This window comes from Neodiprion fabricii, chromosome 1 (genome assembly GCF_021155785.1).
Source record: "Neodiprion fabricii isolate iyNeoFabr1 chromosome 1, iyNeoFabr1.1, whole genome shotgun sequence".
Classification (NCBI taxonomy): Eukaryota; Metazoa; Arthropoda; class Insecta; order Hymenoptera; family Diprionidae; genus Neodiprion; species Neodiprion fabricii.
Genome location: NC_060239.1, coordinates 2,016,118 through 2,037,307, shown reverse-complemented (window position 1 = coordinate 2,037,307; position 21,190 = coordinate 2,016,118). Strand labels below are relative to the sequence as shown.

Sequence of the window (21,190 nt, the reverse complement as noted above, 5' to 3'; positions counted from 1 at the left end):
GCGTAATATGCATTGATATTTTCTAATAGCAATCTGAATCGTATTATCATTATGACTATTATTGTTATTACTATTTTTATTATCATTCAACGAAGTAAAGCGTAGCAATAACTCACCGTCGTTGACGCGTACGTAACGGGGCACGTCGAGAGAGAATCACTCTCTTTGTTCACCCGTGTTAGTAGCTACTCGCTGATCGTGCGCTTGATGTACTGGAAAATAAGGAAACGTGAAAATTTCTCCCGATAACGCTGAGGATCTCGGGTATTTGACTCGGCTCCATGCTTCGCGGATTATGTTATATTATAATTATTGCTACTAATTGTAAATACACGGCTACAGTAGAGAGAGAGAGAGAGAGAGAGAGAGAGATTGTTCTTGTCGGTACCTGAAATTCAATCACTCACTGCGGTTAATCTTTCTTCTCTTAATTTTACGATTTATACTCGAGGGGCTTTTTTTCATCACCGGGCCTAATGTAGAATATCATCGCGTCGATATTAATTCGTCAGCCATTTAACAGTGGAGACCCTCTCGGGTGATAGTTTTTTAACCAACGAGGATCGCCGATTGATCGATCGGTTCCTGTTTTATTATTTGTTTATTTATTTTTTTTTTTCGTTTCTATTCTTTGCGATTTTCCCGGTATCATCAAGACTTGCGAAACGGCTGAGGAGGAGGCACACCGAGAGTCAGTGAATCGAACGGCCAGGTAGTGAACGGAGTTCGTTGACTCACGAGCTGCCGAGGCGTGTGTAAGAACCGACTGGGTGTGTATATATACATATACACACACATTATTTATATACAATATGTATACACCTATACTCGTTACGCCATTCGTAGCCTCAATTGCGAAACTCTGACATTTTTTTTCCTCTTTTTTTTCCCCCTCCCCTCTCACTCTATCTTCGAGATCCGTTCCGCGTACTCCACGTTCGTCGTTATTATTTCGCAACTTATTGCACTTCCAGTATGTCCAACAAGCTGTCGCCTTTTCGAAGTTTTCGCACCTCCTTCTCTCCAAACGAGTCGCAATAGGGAGAAAAACAAAAAAAAAATTGAATTAAAAAATAATCCAAGAATAAATAGAGAGCGTAACTGCAATTATTGCACCTAGCAGACTGAAGCTAGCAGACAGAATTAACAGCCAAACGTTCCAATGTTCGTTCGAATAAAATAGCAAAGTCCGAAAATCAAAATTTTGTCAGATACCTTGAAACTCAAATTTTTTTAAAACACTTATGAGAACGAAAGTGTACCGCATTTTTCTATTTCCAAAAAGTTCAACACCTTTTGCTGCTGACTCTGGGTACCAGCTTCAGCTTCGTAATACGTTTCCTTAAATGAATTTTAGAAACCGAGCGACAGAAACTCCACATCTGTTACGTACAGCCGAGGAACGGAGCTGGGGCAAAAAAAAAAAGTCGAAGTTGTTGGGCAACCAACGAGAACTCTGACCTTTTTTTTTCTCGTATCATTGAGAGACTCGTCAACGACTCGAGAAGAGACGTCCCGTCCAACCTCATGATATCGGTATCTGTATCTCGTCGCGTACACGGCAAAGCAAAATATTGTTTATGCAAATTTTTTTTCTTCCCACGAATCTCCTCTTCTTACACTCCGAGCATTCGGGAAAGATTTCTTCATTTTTCGTGCTGTTGCAGGACTTCTCTCTCTTCGTATATAATTCGAATATTGTACGAGAAAAGACAAGCTAACGCTACTAAATTAAAACGATTTCGATTATGTACGCGGTATGATTCGTTTCGCATAATTATGCAGGCCTATATATACGTATATACACGTATCACAGGAGAAATGAGATTATCCTTACGATCCGGATATCTTCTTGCGGTTAATTTTCAGGTAGTACTCGGTATCAATTGCAGTTCCACGACCGGCTTCTGTTATGCACATGTACGGACAACAAATTGGCGCAGTATCTCCGACGTACGTAGATATAGGTATCAACCACTACGGTTGATCTGAGCTTTCAACGCGTCAACAGATTTACCTGCACGACGAGGACGTCGCTACGGCGGTCGGTGCATATTGCCCGAGGCTGGAGGCTGGAGGAAGTCTGATAGATCGATATATCGGGAGAATGGGAGCCGAATGGGATGGATATACGGTATATGCCTTCGTACCTTTGGACGACTAGCAGGCTACACAATATCGCGTCTAAGGCATGCACAGGCCGGCTTGCCAAAGAATGCCCCGCGGAATATCGATCCATTGATCGATCCAAGCATCCACACGGGGTGGTTACGTATCGTATGCGGCACAGTGTATAAATACGTAGGTGTATCTACATCAACGGTATCTCGGTGTGTATGAGGTATTAAACACACGGTGCGCGATGCTGTTACGAAATGAAAATGCGAATTTTCACCCCCGGATTATTAATTGGTAAGCCTCGCGCGATTCGTTTGTCACTGCGTAAAAGTGTTTGTGAAAAGGCAAGTTAAGAACGATTTTTCTAAACGATATGAGCGTGGATTTACACGGAGTCGATTAGAACTATAGTTTAGGTTATCTGTGCGTTGTTGTTACATGATTTGAGGATGACAAAATCACCGTTCGTCGGGGTTATAATGTAGTACGACTGTTGTGACGAGATTGTAACGGAAATGCGATCGGTTATAAAATGGACGGAATTAATCGTGGCCGATCAGTTTCCTAATTCGAATAACGGACTCGGTTTCGTAACGGATTTCGAAAAAAATATGGAAATTCAGAGGTAACATATTTTCAATGTGTTAAATCAGTGATCGTTAACTTATGTAAGCGATTTGATTAATATCGGTGAAAATTTAATATTATACGGGTACGTGTATGTATATGAGATTCATATTATTGGAAAAGAAACGAAGCGAGATTAAAAATCAATCGGATACATGCATAATAGATGTCATGGGCGAAAAGGCGGGGAGGAAGTTAACCGCAAGTCATTGAATTCATTAGTCGAGAAGTTGACTCTAGTCTTACCGCGACCTCGGGTCTTGATCCTCTCCCTTCCCTCCTCCTCCTCCTCCTCCTCCTTCTCCTCCTTCCAGCTCCCGCTTCCATTCGGCTTAATTTCTACCGGACTAACAATCCGCCCCCATCTTCCAGATCGTTCGCAGTTCGCAAACGAAATTTAACCGCAACGGTATGTCGACCGTTGAAGGTGAGGAGAATTGAAGAGGTCGGAGGTCAGTTGAAGATCAATACTTTTTGGTCCATCTGATTAGGAGATGTAGTCGCTCGTTGAGTTTTTGTAGAATTTATTTTATACATTCGTGAGCCAACGATAGAAGGGGTGTAAAAAAAATTATAATCAAGAGCTTGAACATCGATTTTTTATTTCCAATAACAGGGTGGCCACGTAACTGGAAAACTTGAAATACCTGGAAATATCAGGGAATTTAAAAGGGGTCGTGGAAAATTGGGAATTATCAGTTTCTTATCGAGGGAATTGAAAATGATTTTTGGTGAAAAATTGGTGAAAAATTTACTTTCTTGCGTCGAGAAAAACAATTGGCTTAAACCGACGTTTTTAATAAGCTGAACGATTTAGGTTTTAGTAACTTACTAAATCTTGGGAAGTGTGTGGGAAAAATTAACAAAAAGGAAGTTACGCAGAGTTATCGACGCTGCTGCGTTAAGACGAAAAGAAAGCAGAAGCGTCAAAAGTAAAAATAGTCAAGTCTCGCGGTGTTGCGAGGGTGGCGAAGGTTATTAGAATTCTTGAAAAGTTGATTCGACAATTCCGGTTCCGCTGAGAGGAGGTTAACCCGCCTCAATTGGCGGAAGGAAGGAAGGAAGGAAGGAAATTGAAATAGGAATCGCTCGGACAGACGGACCGTTGAACCGCTTTCTTCCCTTCGCCTTTCCCCTTCCCTTTTCCTTTCCCTCCGCTATGTGCTCGATAAAATGGGCAAGAGGAGAGAACTCGTGCTCTCGAAAGAACAATTGAATTCTTTTATATTTCACCGCGGGTTTGGAACGAAGAAGAAGAAGAAGAAGAAGACGAAGAAGAAGGGACGAGCCAGCAGCGTCGATCCCTGTTCCCTGTATTTTCTGCACCCTGACTTCTTTTCGCCGTTTTCATATCTCCACTTCTTTACTTATGCATATATCTTCTTCCTCCTCCTCCTCCTCCTCCTCCTCCTCCACGGAAGAGAGAAATGATTTTTCACGTGACTCACTTTGTGACGCGGGATTTCTCACATTCCGGCGAATTCCGCAGCTATATTTTCGACCTCTCTTCTCCTCGCGCATAAATACATATGTAGTTATTATTAATGTGCTGTATACGACGAACGCGAACCATGCACGAGTCTAATGACAGTAGCGACTGGTGAAAAAATTCGCTTAAAACAAGCCAGTCCTAATATCTCGTCTTTGTTGTCTCTCTTTCTCCGTTTCGCCGGATTAACGTACATACGTGTCATAAACCGCGAATTAACAGCCTTAAGAAATCATCATTCAATCACGCGAAACGATCATCTCCGTTTTCGAGGAATTCACAGAGGTCTGTCAATCCATCTCTACGTCATCCACGTTTGTAAAGATGCGTGCTTTTAATTTTTTTCCTTTTTTTTTTCTTCTTCATTTTTTAATACTTTAACCTCAAAAATGTTAAACGCTGTCGCCGTCCGACTCGGTGTATTTTTACGCCGATGTAAATAATTGTCAGAGCTCGCGAGCAACGTCTCGTTGAGTCGTCTCAAGGCCGGCTGCCAGTCACAACGAAGATATATCTGCACATGCTTTAAATATTTAAAACCTGCTTCAAACTTTACTCGCACTATCCTCTTTCCGCGACGTGCAATTCTGTTCCAAATATACATTTTTTATTTTTCTTTATCCTCTACCGTAATCGCACTTGAAGCGTAGACGAGACTTCGTTATTGAAATTTAGTTTCCGATCTTCCAATGCGCTTCAAAGCTACACTTCCGAATCCGAATCGACGGTGTTGTTAATCGCCAACTTTTAATTTCGCGATTCGCTATTGATAATCGCGAATTCCAGGGTTACAGATACCGTATAAACGAAGACAACAATTTACACCGTGAGCGATGTTTTGGTACAGTCGAGTCAGGAACGGAAATCTGGTATAAAAGTTGAAGCTGAAGCTGATATACTCACACGACGCGACGGTGTAAAAAAATCTTTGCGACACTGAATTTTTACTGCAATCACCACGTTAGAAAATAACAAATTATTTACAGCTGTAATTCACCATTTAAACATTTTTCTTCGGATTAATGTGACTTTTTTTTCATCACGTTTTGTTCAATTAGCTTGATCGCACTTTTTCAAACCTTCGCGTAGCCACGTTTTTATTTCGACTGTACGTCTCGTAATTCCTCGAGTCAGTTAGCGGACGGGATGAACAAACCGTTCGTTTCGCTACTACTGCAAGCCTTTACGACTGTGACTTAACGATACATTACCAACTCCCCACTCTTAAACTTGAATCAAATTGAGCTCCTCGCGCTTTGATCCTTAGATAATGAATTAAAGGTAATTGGCTCTGCCATTAAAGTGTCACCGTGCGGTGACCAAAGTCGTTACTAAACGACGCTAACATCGGCCAAAGGACTCGCGATCTCCTCCGATTTCTCTTTGGTCCCATTATGCTCACTTTATAATCCTGGAGGAATCTCTCTTTCGCGATACTCAAATTCTTTGACGTTATATCATATCTGCGCGTAGCGAAAAATTTATCTCAATAAATCGTTGTAAAATGTTTGCAAAAAAAAAAAAAAAAATTTTTTTTAATTGAAGAAAAGAAGACTTTGGTTCAGTATAGTGTTTGTGGTGGTAAAATTCCAGCTCCAAGGATAATTTATTGTTTCACTTTAATACATTATACAACCTTTTCCATATTCGTTTCTATAAAAAATCAATCGGGGGTATTATTTACACCGTCTCTTGTATAAAATATATCCATCAAAGTGAATTCTACGTATCATAATGCATGTAAATTCTATCGACGATCGATCGCATTTAATCCAAATACTAATTAGGAAAACCGGCGCGTGGGAACGTGTGCCCGACTGGCATTACGATGGTTAATCTTCTATTTACACGGGGACTTTTTGTCGCGATAATATATTTATTTATATATATTATCGTTGATGGGTGCAGGAACGGTACGACGATTACGGGCTTAGGGTACATAATGTTTAATCGACCGGCCAGGCGTGTAGCGGAGTGCATTAATTGTTTCCTCGTCGCGTGAATTTCATCAGTTCGTTTGAGTCTACAAGCGTCCCACGAACGAACGGAATTTAATCATCACGCCGCCGTTGACGGGTTTGATGAAATCTGGGAACGTTTAATCGCCGCCTCTATCGCAATTACTCATGTAATTTCGATCAATCCGATCTAGGCCGCTGACCTGACGATCTGTAAATTTTTCAAATCCTTATCGCGAGGTGATCAAATTGTAGGAATTTTTGAACGAATGGCTGTAGCTCGGGAGACTTGCGATAGTTATGCGTTTTGTAAACGAGATCGGTGAAACGTACGTGCGCTTTGAATTCGACGAGATTTGCTCAGCCTCTCATATCGGCGGCACCGAAGGTTCAGGGTTGAATGCCGTGCTTGGAATCTGGGAGGAATTCTCCGCGGGATTAAGTACATATATAAGAAAAATATTCGACCTCTGTTATTTTTATATATATATGTATACGCACTGTGTGTAGAAAATTCGTTTACGCGAAAGGAACGAAAAAGCGTTTTGCTTAATTTTAATTCGTTTCTTGATTTTATTTTTATACCGTTTAAGAGGCGCGATTCTAACCCAGCGGGATGAATAAAAGTGCGACGAGCGTTGACTAAGCCGCGTGTCCGTGTATCGGTGCAGACGCGCCTAATGGATTTACTCAACCATTCCGCGGACCCTATTCAACCCTGGTTTTCAAAAGCCAAGGTATACGGACACCTTGATGGCCCGCGGACTTTAGAGAGGACGTTGAAAATTTTCTCGGTAAATTCTTTCAAACCGCAACGCGTGGCACAAGCAGAAGCAAGATGAAAAGTATAAGGAAACCCGGACGGTGGCTTCAAGCTGAGAAACTTGTTAAAAAGTCACTTCTTCATTCGCTCTCGGGTATTTTCAACGCGCATTCAAGATCAGAGGGTGTGAAACGCGCGGCTCGAGGGAAGGAAGACTGCACAGCTCGTGGCCATTTTCAACATCATCATCATCATCATCATCATCGTCGTCGTCTCGACATTTAAATCGTCTTACCCTAAAATCTTTTTGGCGCTTCGCGTATGCCGTTACACGCGTTCAAATCGTCAGATTCGAGTGTTAAAAAGCGAGTCTGAAAGAGAGTTCATTGACTTTTGATTCCCTTGAGTATATCTCCATCTTCAGAATAATCGCATGAGGTTAGTGTACCAATTCGTAGCATTTGGCTTTAGTCATCGAGAAATTCACAATTTTTGCCGTAAGTTTATAATTTCGGAAAATAAAATAGTGAATAATTGTGTCTAAACGCGTCGTCAATAACCGGTACACTCACTTTACGTGCGGAGGGTAGTGTCAAAGGGGTCAAAAGGAAACCTCGAGGCTTATCAGCGACTCGCATGTACGCCCGTAGAGGTAGGCGAACGGAGGCTAAAGGAGAAATGAAATTTTCTCGTTCTCGCCGAAGAATCTCCAATTTACATTCTCAAAGTCCGTTCCCGGTGTCGCCGGCGAGCGTTCCGCGCTATTTCACTCCTTTCGGAGGATGAGGTTATCCTCCTCCGCGTAGCGACGCAAATAACGGTTCAAAGGCTTCGCCGAGCGTGGACCTAAAAACTGTCGAGTTTCACCAGTTTGCGCGTTTCCGTATTCACGCGACGCAGCCGCGCAGCGGGAGAATTTACCGTACAACGGAACGTAATATCAACTCTTTGAAAACGTGGGGTGAAGGAGAGATTAGATGAAAGTTGGAAGAAGCCTCATCGCCGGTGCTAAATCGCAAGTATATATCCCGGCGATATAACGAGCGTCGATCCTTTAATCCTGGATTAAAACGATCACTTGGCACGGTCCAGCGTGCAGACCAAACGAACGTTCTAGCTCCGAAAGGGACGTGTAATTATGTTAATAAGTTTTCGACCAATTGTCGGAAAGACAAGACAATTATTCGTCAGGTGTACCATTGGAGACGACGAAGATGACCGGAGATGCGAGGTCAGGGATAAAGATCAGGCGATTTTTAACACTGATTACTTTCGGAACGGGAAACTTGTTCGCTTCCAATTAGTAAACCAAGTTGCGGGTGAACGCGGGGCGAAAATTACACGATGCCCGCTCCTCAAACGACGACGACGACGACTCGGATAGGAGAAGCAGCCCTCCTCCTCGCGTGTAAACAAATACTTTGTCTATTTTCACCGGCGCGCAGTTTACAAGGAGACGGTGCGTCGTGGTGGTAGTTTAAGATTTGACGTAGACGCGGGAAACACGCGAGGTTCTTAACTCGTTAATATACGTAGCATAGCTTGCGTCTCGGGCTTCGTACACCAGACCTTCCTCGGTCCGTGAACGATGATAACTTCCCGATATGGTATAATATTGTATGTTCCCTTGTCACCGCGAGCTCTATCTCTTCTCGGCTATCCGCCACTTGCTTCCCCCGTTATACCCTCGATGGCATTCCTCAAATCTGTTGTGCCGACGTTCGTTTTATCTGTCATCTCTCTCTTTCCTTCATCGATACGATATAATCGCAAGGAAATGACTGGCTGTAAATGCAAATTACCTTTACGATTCTATGCTCGTTTCCGTATTCATCGATATTCGTCCGTTACCGCGAAACAATAACGTCCGAACGATTACGGTGACGTTGAGAAAGAATCGGAGCTCTTATTTTGCTTCTTCTTCTTCTGTCAGCGCGGATGAATTTTTATTTATTGCAGTGGCTGGATTGACGGTGGAGCGAGATGGAGAGAAATATTCGTTGGCACGTTAGTATTTCCTGGACCGCGTAGCTGTACCGGTTACAAATCGGGTTCACCCCGCGTGACCTCGGCTTTGGGTGGCGGATACCTTGGTGGCATTGGTGGGAAAAGGACGGTAGTTGAAAGTTCACGGAGGGTTGGATGAAGACGGGTTGTGCAACAGCAGCACCGTTCGTTGCTCGGCTGTGTGGATAATTAGGAATATAAATCAGAGACCTTCGCGCCATTTGAGGATCCCGCGAAAGATCGTTGCAGAAAAATGGGTATAATTGCGTATTGTTTTCTCTCGTCTCATCCGCCGCCACCGGCAACAGCAACAGAAGCAGAAGCACAACCACAGTCTGCAACTCTCGAGGATACGTGTTGTCCGACAACGAGCTGTGCCGCCTTCGTGCCGGTAATTAATTAACTACGTGGAGAGAGATAAAGAGAGAGACAGAGAGCGTGTGTGCGAGTGTGTTTAAATGAAAAAAAGAGACGATGATGATGATAAAAACCGTGCGGAGGAAAGATCGTTGGTACATTTTATACACGAACGCGTGCCTCGTCGTGATTCCGTGTTTACTTTTCTCAACCTTTCATTCATTGGTACCGCTCATCGCACATGGAAATGGTCACGAGGCTGAGCTTTTCGGGAATGAATTACCGTGCGTGCAGAGTGGAAGAAGAGGTGTGCCGATTCGAAAGTGAAACGTTGCGTATTCGTACAACGATTGTTCCGAGTGATGCATCGTGGAGTAGGAGCGATTAATATTCATTCGCAACGCCTCTTCGGCTTCGAGATGCCGTACGGACGTACGGATGTACGTACACCAAGGTACGTAGGGTTCAAGGAGGTAATGCAATCTCCCCGAGCCAACATTGCATTAAATTTCCTCCTCCTTTTCGAGGAGATTAGCGTGCAGGAAATAGTGGAGCGAAGTGGTTGTGGAAGAGCTCGTAGCATCGTTGTTTGTTTCTCGTTGGCCCTGGCAAACGTCGGCGGGCAACTGCCTGGCTGACTTAACCTACTTGTTCGAGCACCAACTGTGCGCGTGTTTCGTATACCGTGCCACGTAGTCGGAGCAGTACGGTACAGCTCGGTTGAACAGTTTAGCGTTACTCTAATCAATTCACCGATCGTAAGGACGCGGACGCGACAACGACGCACCGCCGTCGCTCTCGCAGATTTAAGGTCGACCGGGTATCGGACGGTCGTCACTCTTCGATTCGCCGCGACGAGCGACGACGATGGTGTGATTTTTGTAGGCACCCGATTCCGAAAAGTCGATTTTACGCGAGGCTGAGCGTTACCTCTCTAGCCTTGTCTTTTAACGAGTTCTCCTCAATTCCTTCCTCCGGGTATAAATTATTTATACAGCAGCGGCGTGCGGTGCGATGTATTGCATTAAATATGAAAACCAATATAAACTTTTCTCCATGTGCCGAGGCACCGAGCGCCGATGGTTGTCGTCCCCGGCAGCCGAGCGTGTCAAGCGTCACTGCGCCCAGGACCACGTATCGACATTTAATCAGGCACGTGGCCAGCCTGCAAACGTCGACCCCGTTCTTCGTCCATCAGCTGGCGTAAATAGTAGACCACCCCTCTTGGCCATATCAATGCCGCTAAGAAGCGGGAAGTCGCGTTGTTACCGTGAATACGGAAATCGTTTCACCGCCACCAGGTGGGAGCTTTCGAAAATTGACTTCTCGATTCCGGTACCCTCTAGAAAATTTTCACCCGTTATCGCCGAAAGGTTACTAACGCCCCTTCTTTCACCGGTCTGTTACAGGATGCAGAAGGAACGCCGAAGTACCTCGGTGCCGGAGGTAGCGCGCACGCGCCCGGTCAGCAGGGCTGGCTAGTAGCCCCGTTGAAGCCCATTCCCGAGACCCTGCAGGCACACATCAGGTAAGTCGGATAACACCGTCGTACGACGCGAGTACGCGATCCCGACTCGCCATCGGCATTCGTGATCGTAGGTTACACCGAAGTGGGTATCCGAGTTGCGAAGAGGCGCTACGAACAAAGCCTTTCGTCCAACTAATCGGAGTAGGTATACGCGGTTTAACCGCGATAAGTATCCCGCGGTCTTTGACTATTGATCATCGTCCGTGCGAGGAGAGATCGGATTATGGGTCAGCCTTCTGGGTATGATAGGACTGTGGTACAAGATTGTGAATGTGAACGGAAACCGTAAGAGCCATTGGACTAAATCCAGCCAGTGATCGTTGCCACCTAGATCCCTGACCGATATCGCCGGTCGAATCGCTCGCCTTGGCGTTTTCATTTCCTGCGAGGGAACCCGCTTTCCACCGTACACGCCTCGAGCGGTATCCTCTGGTGAAGGTCCCGTAATCCTCTCGTTTTACTCGGCGGCTATCCGACGCGGAAACAGTCTGCTGTGGAACCAAAATTGAAAAATCTACTCCAGAGAGATAGAGAGAGAGGGAGAGAGAGTTTAATCTTCGAATACCCTTGTCTTTTTCCTTGGGCGCAAGTTTTTCCGACATATTTTCAGCGCGCCAAGTCATTAGCAATTCTGTTTCAGATCCGGATCATTCGCGCTAGATTACATTCATCGGAATTTCATTTTTTCCAGTTCTTTAATCGTTACTGCGGTTTTTCAGCGCGCCTTGGAATCAGAACTTTCTTCTATCGGCCACCGTTTATTCGTAATACAGCTGATCCGGGAAAGAGCAAACTATCGAAAGGGGATAATTTTCGCTTACAATCAGGTCTCACGGGTGTTAAATTCAGGTCCTTACCACATTTATTGTGCTATAGGACGATCGTTTGCAACGAGTCGAGAGTTATTATCCGAGGTGTGATAACGTCGTCGTCCTTGTCATCGGGAAGAGTTTTGTCCAGTTGGTCTATAAAAAAAACTCGTTAAAACGTCGGATGCGGGTTTATAACTCCGAACCCTCCTCTTTCTTCACGATAGGTGGCAGGGGTGAACTATTTGTTATTATTCTCCTCAGCAGTAATACATTACACAGTCTTGCACGTTATGTCGTGGCGAAAATAGCAACGTTTCGGCATGTTTGGTTATTCATTTTCTTTGCGCCAAACGACGATTATATTATTATAATACAAGCCGAAGGTTCGTCTCGAGGCTCTGGTATCGATTCTCGTTTGTATACTTTGTACCCTCCCTCGCGTCAGCAAAAAACACCCGCCGTTTCATCCCTTTCTTGTCGCACGGAGGTCACCCTGGGTAGACCCTGTCGTCATCTTGTCGTGTTATGCCGGTCGGGAACTTTCACTTTAAAATATAGTGAATTATTACGGTGATTATGATTTAAATTACAAATTCTAATCACAAGATATATCGCGTTGTGTCTCTCGCGTTACAGCCAGCCGATTATTCCGTGCCCTTAATCTTTTCACGCATTATTATTGTTGTTGTTGTTATTAGGTAAGCCATCTTTCAGTGTCTCGACCGGCTTTAACACCCAGCGTGTTATATCCCGTGTAGCAACGTTGAAATATTGTTATACACAGAGGAAAGGGATGAAAAATTTCTGTCTTGGCGTGAAAAGTCGGTTGAGCGCGTTCTTGCGAACACGAGGAGGGGGGTACGCGAAGGGGTGAATAAAGGTGGAGCCGTTATAAACGCTGGATATCATGTAATTAGAGAGTCTAGGTCGACGCCGACCTCGAGACGCGTCTGAATTTTTTACAACCCAAGTTGGGCCGCCATGAAACGAATTGGATTATTGTTGCCCAGGTATCCAGATGCTTCTACTTCTTCTCCGCGTTTGCCGTATCTCATCTCTCCCTCTTTTTTTTTTTTTTATTTTATTTCTTTCGACGTTTCGACTCTCCTTTTGTTTTCTCCTTCGTATCCGCGAGCTTTTCAAATGTTCATCAGAAACTCCAAAGTATACCGCTTTCAGATCTTTGGCTTTTCCCCTTACCGCGAACTCAATCCTCGACTGTATCGCCCCGCCTTTGGCTTTCTCTTTTTTGCCCATTATCTCATTCTCGCTTTTCTCTGCTCTCTCCGTTATCGCTAACATCGCTCGTCCTTGGGTTATGATTATTTTAGTTTGTCCAAGAGCGATTGGACCCGAAATAATTGCTATATAGAATTATTCACGCGGCCCGAAAATCGCGGCAAATAACTTGACCGTTTCATTGCGAAAAATTGTGTTGATCTTCACGATCTCGATTAAACTTCCGAACTTTAAGAGTAAACTCGTGTCGAAAGATTGACAAGAAAATGCAAATTAATTTTTACACACGCGACACGCGTCGGGGGATCGATGTGCTCTGTGCCAGGGGTAATAAATTGCAGTGTAAGCTACACCCTTACTTTATACCGATCTGCAGCACCCGTACAGACTTATCGTTAGGCGTGTACGTGCGAGGAGGAGCGCATATAGGGTAAGTTTGTAACTCAAGTTGGTTAGAGATCGGGTGGCGGGGTGGTTATAGGGCACGGTATTAGTTACCTGTCAGCCCCCCCCCCCCCCCCCACTCCGCCCCTCGCACGCTTCTGGTTGGCTCGAAACCATCCCCCCTATCCGCATCGAGCGAAGAGGAGGAGGAGGAGGAGGAGGAAGAGGTGGTGGTCGAGGTTGGTTCCCTGTGGATTCAGGCAGCGAGCTTGCACCGCTACGGTACAAGTAATTAACTTCAAGTGGCTAATTAATATCAATGCCTGTGCCTGTGTCGCCGATCCCTTTGCCGGGAAGCCGTTTAGCATACTTTTTTTTTTTTTTTCTTTGTCATCTTCTCCTCGTTCTGGGATACATTTAACCTTGTATTTTACCACACGGTCTTCTATTTCGAACGTTTATTCATTTTTACTCAGCGACGAGAGGCTAGCGGGTGGGTGAAGTTGAAGGAAGCCTTGAAATAAACTTTTCGCGAGGGACACGTCGTCGTCAGCTGTTCAGCTGTGATGAATGGTAGAAAATGAAAGGAAAAAAGAAGTAACCTTTCTTACACGGACAATTGCACCCTCGTATTACTAGCGCCCTAGTTTTTCTAACGCGTGTTATACTATACACCTCGTGTAAATTCGTTGCAGGATTTCCACGAAAAAATTTTAATAAAATTAAAATTGGATGCTTTTATCGTACATGCCCTATATTCCTTTTTATACGTCAGTCTGCCACGTGTTGATGGCTTTTCATTGTACTGTATATTCTTCTTCTTTTCCTTCATTTTGTATTCTTCTTCTTTGTTTCACTGTTGGATTTAATACTGTTATTGTATAATGATTCGCTTCTAAAATCGTCCCGAGTCAATTGAAATCGACAGAAAAGATTATCCAGAGACACACTTAGCGTCGTTGTTTGGTGCGAATTAATTATTTGTGAAAATACTTTGGGGGGGGGGGGGGGGGGATTCAACGAAGTTCGTCGACTTGAAATATGCCCCTATATATACATATACGACGAGGGACGAACTAATAAATCGAGGAGCGTATTTGCCATCGTTCAAAGTAATTACGGTAGGTTGGTATCACTTTGCCGTCCCGCTGTTTGAATTAAGCGGCAACGTTGCTTGGTTGATATTATTACACCGCCCTAGAGCTACGTTGTGTATATATACATATATACTCCCACAAACACATGCATGCATACGCGTGTACGTATAACAGGTTCTGTTTCTGTAATCAGTTCTAATTTCCAAGCGATTAATTTTACAACCCTTAATCCAATAAACCAATCGGATGCCATCCGGACGCTGTCCCAAATCACTGGGACCGACTTTTGGTTTCGGTATATTCGCCGTATCATCGTAGATAGTTGAAATCTCGACGGCGTCGGACAGCCTTGCGTGAATGAAAAAAAGGACCTCGTGTTCGAGTGATAATCGTTTCGAGTATAAATCAACGCCTTTACAGTTGGACTCGCGGTGCAAGTCTGACGTGGTATCAAGATTCAAGGCCTTCCAGTTCCCTGCGATGGTAATTTGCAACTGCAGTGTATCATACGGTATCCCAATACGCGTGTGACACGCGCTATGCATTCGCTCGCTTACTCGCGCCTACCTCTCGGTATGCGTCGCTGCAAGTGCGATAGTGCAGTAAACGCCTTGCGTAATACCGCAGAAGTCATCCGATAATATTATAACCTCTATTATAACGACAGTTGGGTAAAACTTCCGCGTTATGCATAAACGTTTCTGCATAATTCGCATAGGTGTACGTATGATGATATCGGTAGACATCTTTCTTGTCTTTTTTTTACACAACGAACGAGTCTGACGCATGCACGTGACTTTGACGAGTCTTTAAACGTCGATCATCCAGTGAAACTGAGACGGGAAAAAGGGACGATTTCTAGGGATAGATTCACGCGTACGAATGGATGCGTGTGGGTGTGTTGGGGGCAGGGGGGGCGTTTTCGTTTATACAGTTACGGTTATCGGCGATGGTCCGTTGGACTTGTTCGCTGAGCCTGGAAAAGTCGATGAAACCCTCGAGAGACTCGTCCCGTATAGTATCGTCGTCTGGAGTGGTGAATAAATTTAGGCACTCGAGTTTTGTCGGGCGGCCCGTTTTGATCGTTTGATCGTTTGATCGGTTGATCGGTTTATAAGGAGAACTATTGTTTCCCCAGTATGGGATGCCGATGGTCGAATCGAACGCCACGACGAAACGGCGACTCGTCTCGCAGGTTCGTGCTTTGCACCGCAGACACGTCGAATTTTCCCCGCGAAATATATCGGCTACAAAATGACCAAGCGTTTCCCTATTTTCCGACAATTTCCGTTTTCCTGCTCTCTCTTTCTCTCTCTCGCTCTTTTGCTCTCTCTTCTTTACTCGGGACATAAATATCCTTCTGTCAATGCGCGCGTGTTGGTATACGACCATCCACTGCGTATTGATTCGACGCTATTTCCAATCGCTGCGTTTCTCGTTCCCCCGCATCCAACGCCGATCAACCCAAACTTTGGGGTGAAATATCGAAGCTGCTCGGCGGCACAACGTCTCGTATAAATACATTTTATTTTATTAACTTCGAGGCCGAGTCTTCTCTTTGCTTCGACTACTTCGGGAGGATGATGAACCGATAAGGAGGAATTTATCCACTCGAAGTGCGAATCTTAACCCGTTCCTCAGAAACGGTTACCGTTATCTTCATCCTCTTCACACAGTGACGAAATTTTAGCGGGCGATAGTAAAAATCTCATCCTAATCCCGATGTTAGCCGTTCTTTCCGCCATGCCGCCAGTTCTTCTGTAATTTTGCTAATGGTTCAATAATCTCGATAGATTCGACATATGCTGGCCAGCAATAAAATTCCTAGATATAAATCGTCTCGTCTCGTCTCGTCTTATCACCTTAATCCCCCCTTACCAATAAATATATCTTTCTTCCATTTCACTAATGTATATATTTGCTTTGTATTTTCATGCAGACATGGAAATGCGGCAAAGGAACAGAGCTTTGAAAAGAAATCCTTAAACATGGCGTCTACGCATTTTTCAATTTCATTTCACCTTTTTTTCTTTTCTTTTTTTTTTTATTCCCATCACCCTTAAAGGGTGATTCTCAACCCCTTTGTCTGCCTGACGAGTCGACTATATTGCGGTGCGGCGGCCCTGTGTAAAGGAGGTCTCAATTATTCACCTTACCTCAACAAACGAGATTGGAAATTCCATGTTACACCCTCAAAGGTAAATCCGTTACATTTATACGGATCGACAAATGGCTGCGAAACGACGCGACGCGAGCGGACGGTTTATACAGTGAAAGTTGGAAATTATTTGACGTACGATCTTGTTCGCGATAACGAGGATGACGATGCAGCGGGAAATTGAACCACTCCGTACTTTCCATTGACTCACGGTAACTGGGTCAAGACAGCCGATCTTATCGTCGGCGACGGAATGTTTCGAATCTGAAAAATTTCACCCCCACCTATCGAACTTTACCGTCGTTGCCGATCTGCCGAATTGCGAAAGGTCATGATCATATCAGATATGTCGGCAAACAGTGAAACACGTTATAAATCGTGTACAGTAAAACCACAAGAAAAAAAAGAAAAAAAGATGAGATAAAATCGGTCACGTGATTTACGCGAAAAGTTTGTCGACGGGATTGTTATAGCTGGATAGAGGTGGGGGATGAACGCTTGAACAAAACTCGCCGGTCCGCCTGCCTGCTGCCTGGCTGGCTGTTATAATTATACCAGCGGGTGAATTTTATGCACCTCACTCATTTACACGCTCCGAGATGTCGAGTATTAATTATTTGAGCAAGCTATTCGAAGCACTCCTGCCCCCGCGATAGTCGGGTCGGCGGGCACCAGGCGGGCACCAGACACGAAGCAAGCCCCGCCGCCCCCAACGCGAACGCATATAATCGATACGCACCCCGCTCGAACCGGGTCGGAGGGGGTGGGAGGGGGTGGAAGCGGTTAGCGGTGTAGGTGCACGCGCACGCGGCGAAGGAAGAGCACCGACCAGGTTCATTTGCACGCCCGTGACACGGCACACTCTCGATCCAGGATCGATGCACGCGTGTGAAGGAAGAGACTTCGAGGTGCCAGAGCCAGGCTTTGCTCGGACGATGGTTGCAGGCTGGATCGCGTAGGATGTTCGAGAAAATCAGAATCGAATTCCCAACCCCCGAGTCAAGCTTGAGGAGCTTGTCGCGATGCTATTGTGTCGCGGCTGCAACCAGCGTAAAAGTCTACGCAGAGACCGGCGGGTTCTCGTCTGTCGGCCGATCTTCGTCAAAGGCACGCGAAGAGAGGGATGAAGAACAGATTTAGAACCCCGTTATACAGCGTGTATACGTGCCAAAGACCCCCGACAGTCCGATTGCCGGGTTCAACTTCCTCTTCCGCTGACGCGGTTTTTGCGGAAAACGTATCAACTCGGTTGGCCGTCGTCGTAAGATTCTCCGCTCCCGCGGCGTTATGAGGTGATCTTTTATCGGGGCTCGCGGGGTCTTGTTTTCGCTCCTATTTTTTGCCCGCGTCATCTGGTGAGCCGAGCCACCGATTCGTCACCGTTAACCGGTCCGTTTCAGGGTTGTCATTTCGTTGCTGTATATATGTACGCCAAATTTTCATCATCCTACCATTTGTTTATAAACTGCGGAGGCCTCGAACGAATCACGGACGAAAATTGAACCGCACGTTGTCGCTGATTGTTGTTTATACGTTCGATGCAAAACGGATTGTGGCAGTAACCTGTGGAGGATTGACGTTTGCATGCTTTGCTTGGTCAGGGGAACGTCAAATAGTCACTTTCCAAGAACCGATTCCCCGCGGGTTGCAGAAGGAACGGAGCTTTTATAAATGAATCACGTTCCTCCGCGTGGTGTGTAGGTATCGACTCGCGGTTTAAATTCTTGCGTATTCTCGGATCGCGGACGAAAACACGCGTGTCGATGTGTAGCTGTCCAGCACACGCAACACGCGTGGACCGAGCCGCGCATATTCTTATTCGCTTATTCTCCACTTCGTTCCGACAAAAAAAGCTTTTACGCGAAACGATCGCTGAGGGATTTCTTTGACGTTTGTTGTACCCGTGTATGTTTTTTTTTTTTTTTCTTTCTTTCTTTTTTTTCCGAAATTGAGGTTAGCTTTTCGCGCCTCGAAGAAACCTCTCGGCGCGTCTGGAGTTTCGATTGACCTTGCCTCGTCGGTCTTTTCTCATATTCGAGATAGATTTTCTTTCATTTTTTTACAATGTATACACTACTAGATTCTGAGCCAAGCAAGTCACGCGACCTGCAATTCAAGCTTTTATTATCGAATATCACTGAATCCCGTAAATTCTGCGTGAAAATTGAACGGGTGAAAAAAATTTACTCTCTCGATATCAGGCGTAAGATATAGAATAATGTAGAATAGTGTCCTAGTCTCCAGGGAGTTTATTCCCCCTTTCTTTAATGTAGTTTGCCGCGTATTTTCATCCACTCGAAAGTCTGATATTAAATGGCAGGCCGAGCCGCTTTGCCTTTATGAGGTACAGCATCAATATCCTTGATTTTGAGCTACCAGCTACCGCGTTTTATGATAAGTCGTCTTGCGTTTAGGGAGTGGGACGAGGAAGGGGGTGGAGGGGGGTGGAGGAGTTTGCTTACTTTTGAAAAGCTCTGCGTAACACAAGCCATATTCATTTTTCCATTACACTACTTCTTCTTCTTCTTCTTCTTCTTCTTCTTCTTCTTCTTCTTGTTCTTCTTCTTCTTCTTTTTCTTCTTCTTCTTCCGAACGTGCTAAAAGTTTGCTTGGACCCGCCGGAGCCGGCGAAAGTAGGTACACCTCACCTCGCTCTACCACTGTACCGTAATATATCGAGCGATTTATATAACTCACGTCCGCAAGCTTTGTTATCCTCCAGTTTACCCCTCGCCCTTTCCCCTTTGGTCTTCCGCTGCTCCCCACGACCCTCCACAGGGTGGCTAACTTTTTGTGGTTTATATCATAAACGTGTACTTTATAATGTATGTTATGTACCCAAACCATACACAGATTTTCACAGCGTAAGCTCTTTACCTACTTTTTTAAAAATTGCTGCCTGTACGAGAACAGTTGTGCGGAATTGTAGTTCCATCGTTATTTTCTTCTCTCCAGTGCCGCTGCACCAGTTGTGTTAATAAAACCGTAATTTTCGTATTTACACTAGGAGTTGGTTCGAACCGGACGAACGTTGCAGTTTTACGAGTGGAAAGAGAGAAAGATAGATAGAGAGAGAAAGAGGAAACGGGAAAGTGTAATAAACTTTGGTGGTAAAAGTTCCGTAGTTGTAATATTATCGCGTGTAGGTTCATTATTTCATTTTGCATCAGTTGAAACTGTAAACCTAATGCACAAACTAACTTGTAGTCGCGGTATTCGATATATACAGTGAATTTGCAGTCTACGTAACAAAGATTTCACGATGGTGAACTGGTTTTCAAAAGAGGAGGAAAAAACATTTCAAATTCCGTCTATCCTGCCCCGCGGCACCGCAATAGCGCAGTATAACGCTATCGTCAAGCAAATTTATTACACGCGCGAACGGTTTTGGCAAAGAACTCTTGCAGCAGCATTGGAATAACTCGCGGGAATCCGTCGGCCGGTGAAATTGCGTGAAAGGAGGGAAGGGGACGCGGTTTCAAAGATCAACTGTCTACCACGAATGATAGACGACGGCATTCGCTCATCCTTTAATCCTTAATCTTTCGTAACGGACTTGAAAGGGTATTTCTGGAAGCCGGTCGACGTAAAGACGTAAAAGCTGGTAAACAAAACGTCTGGCTCTCCTGTATCACGTATACTCGGATCAGATTCATCGTATTATACTTGGCTGTGAAAATATTCATTTAACGGCAAGAACTTGCGAGTTCGAGGAATTTTCTCCACGCGTATAATTCAGGCGATTTTCCTTCATTACCTGCCGCGCAGAAAGCTTTTCTCCCAGTTCTATAGCCGCCTCGCCGTGGTATCGTAAGCGCAACTTTGTTCTCGGTTAGTTCGTCGTTAATTAAAATAACCATCATAAGCTGGCCAAAGCGAGAATCCTGTGACCCAGTGATTCCGGGGTGTCTGCCAACCAGGCGAGAGAGGCTCCATTAAAATTCAACGCTGTCACCTTCTCCGAAGCCGCCAATCCGTCCCCTGATTCCTCGACATCCTCGACGTGGTCCGGAGCCAAGAAACAAAAGGAAGGGAAAAGCGAACTGCCGAGTGTAATCATTTCAATGATCGCAAGATCAGGCGAATAAAACGTTGAGAGGCTTGTTTTTATGGAATTCAGCTTTGAGTTTTCTTTCTCCATCTCAATTTAGTTTACAGCCTCCGGCGTTATGCCGGTATGTCGGATAACAGTTGTTAATTAACGATCTGTGAGCGTATAATGATGATGACGATGATGACGACAACGACCATGATGATGATGATAATAATAATAATTATAATGATGATGATAATAATTTTTCGGGGTGGTTTTTAGAGCGCTTTCGGGGTTTATGGGTTAACAGGGGGGGAAAATGGCAAGGCCATACCGGCCGGCGTGCGCGCGCGGGAATAAAATCCTCGTAAACACTTTCGTCGACGGCGGCGGCGGCGGCGGCGGCGGCGGCGGTAGGAACTTGATGATGAAGTAAAAGTAAAAGGGGTTTTTCGAGGGTGACCCGCGGGCAATACCAGGCGCCGGTTAACTGGCCCGAAGAAAAAGGGGATATAAATACGAAGAAGCGGGAAAAGTTTCGCCGCCCAACTGCTAACCGCGAGATTGGGAAACTGCCGTCATGCTGTAAGGTCTAGGCGGACGGTCCGGTAATTGTGTAA

The 21,190-nt window shown here is 45.0% G+C and overlaps 1 protein-coding gene across 5 annotated transcripts in view; it reads left to right on the top strand.

Annotated features, from left to right (window-relative positions):
* LOC124174469 overlaps nucleotides 1-21,190 on the top strand; it is a 147,988-nt gene that overhangs the window by 94,373 nt on the left and 32,425 nt on the right. For all 5 annotated transcript variants that reach the window (XM_046553672.1, XM_046553663.1, XM_046553699.1 and 2 more), the window contains one exon: nucleotides 10,729-10,847. The gene's annotated coding sequence lies outside the window, so the exon portion shown is untranslated. The remainder of the gene's footprint in view (nucleotides 1-10,728; nucleotides 10,848-21,190) is intronic.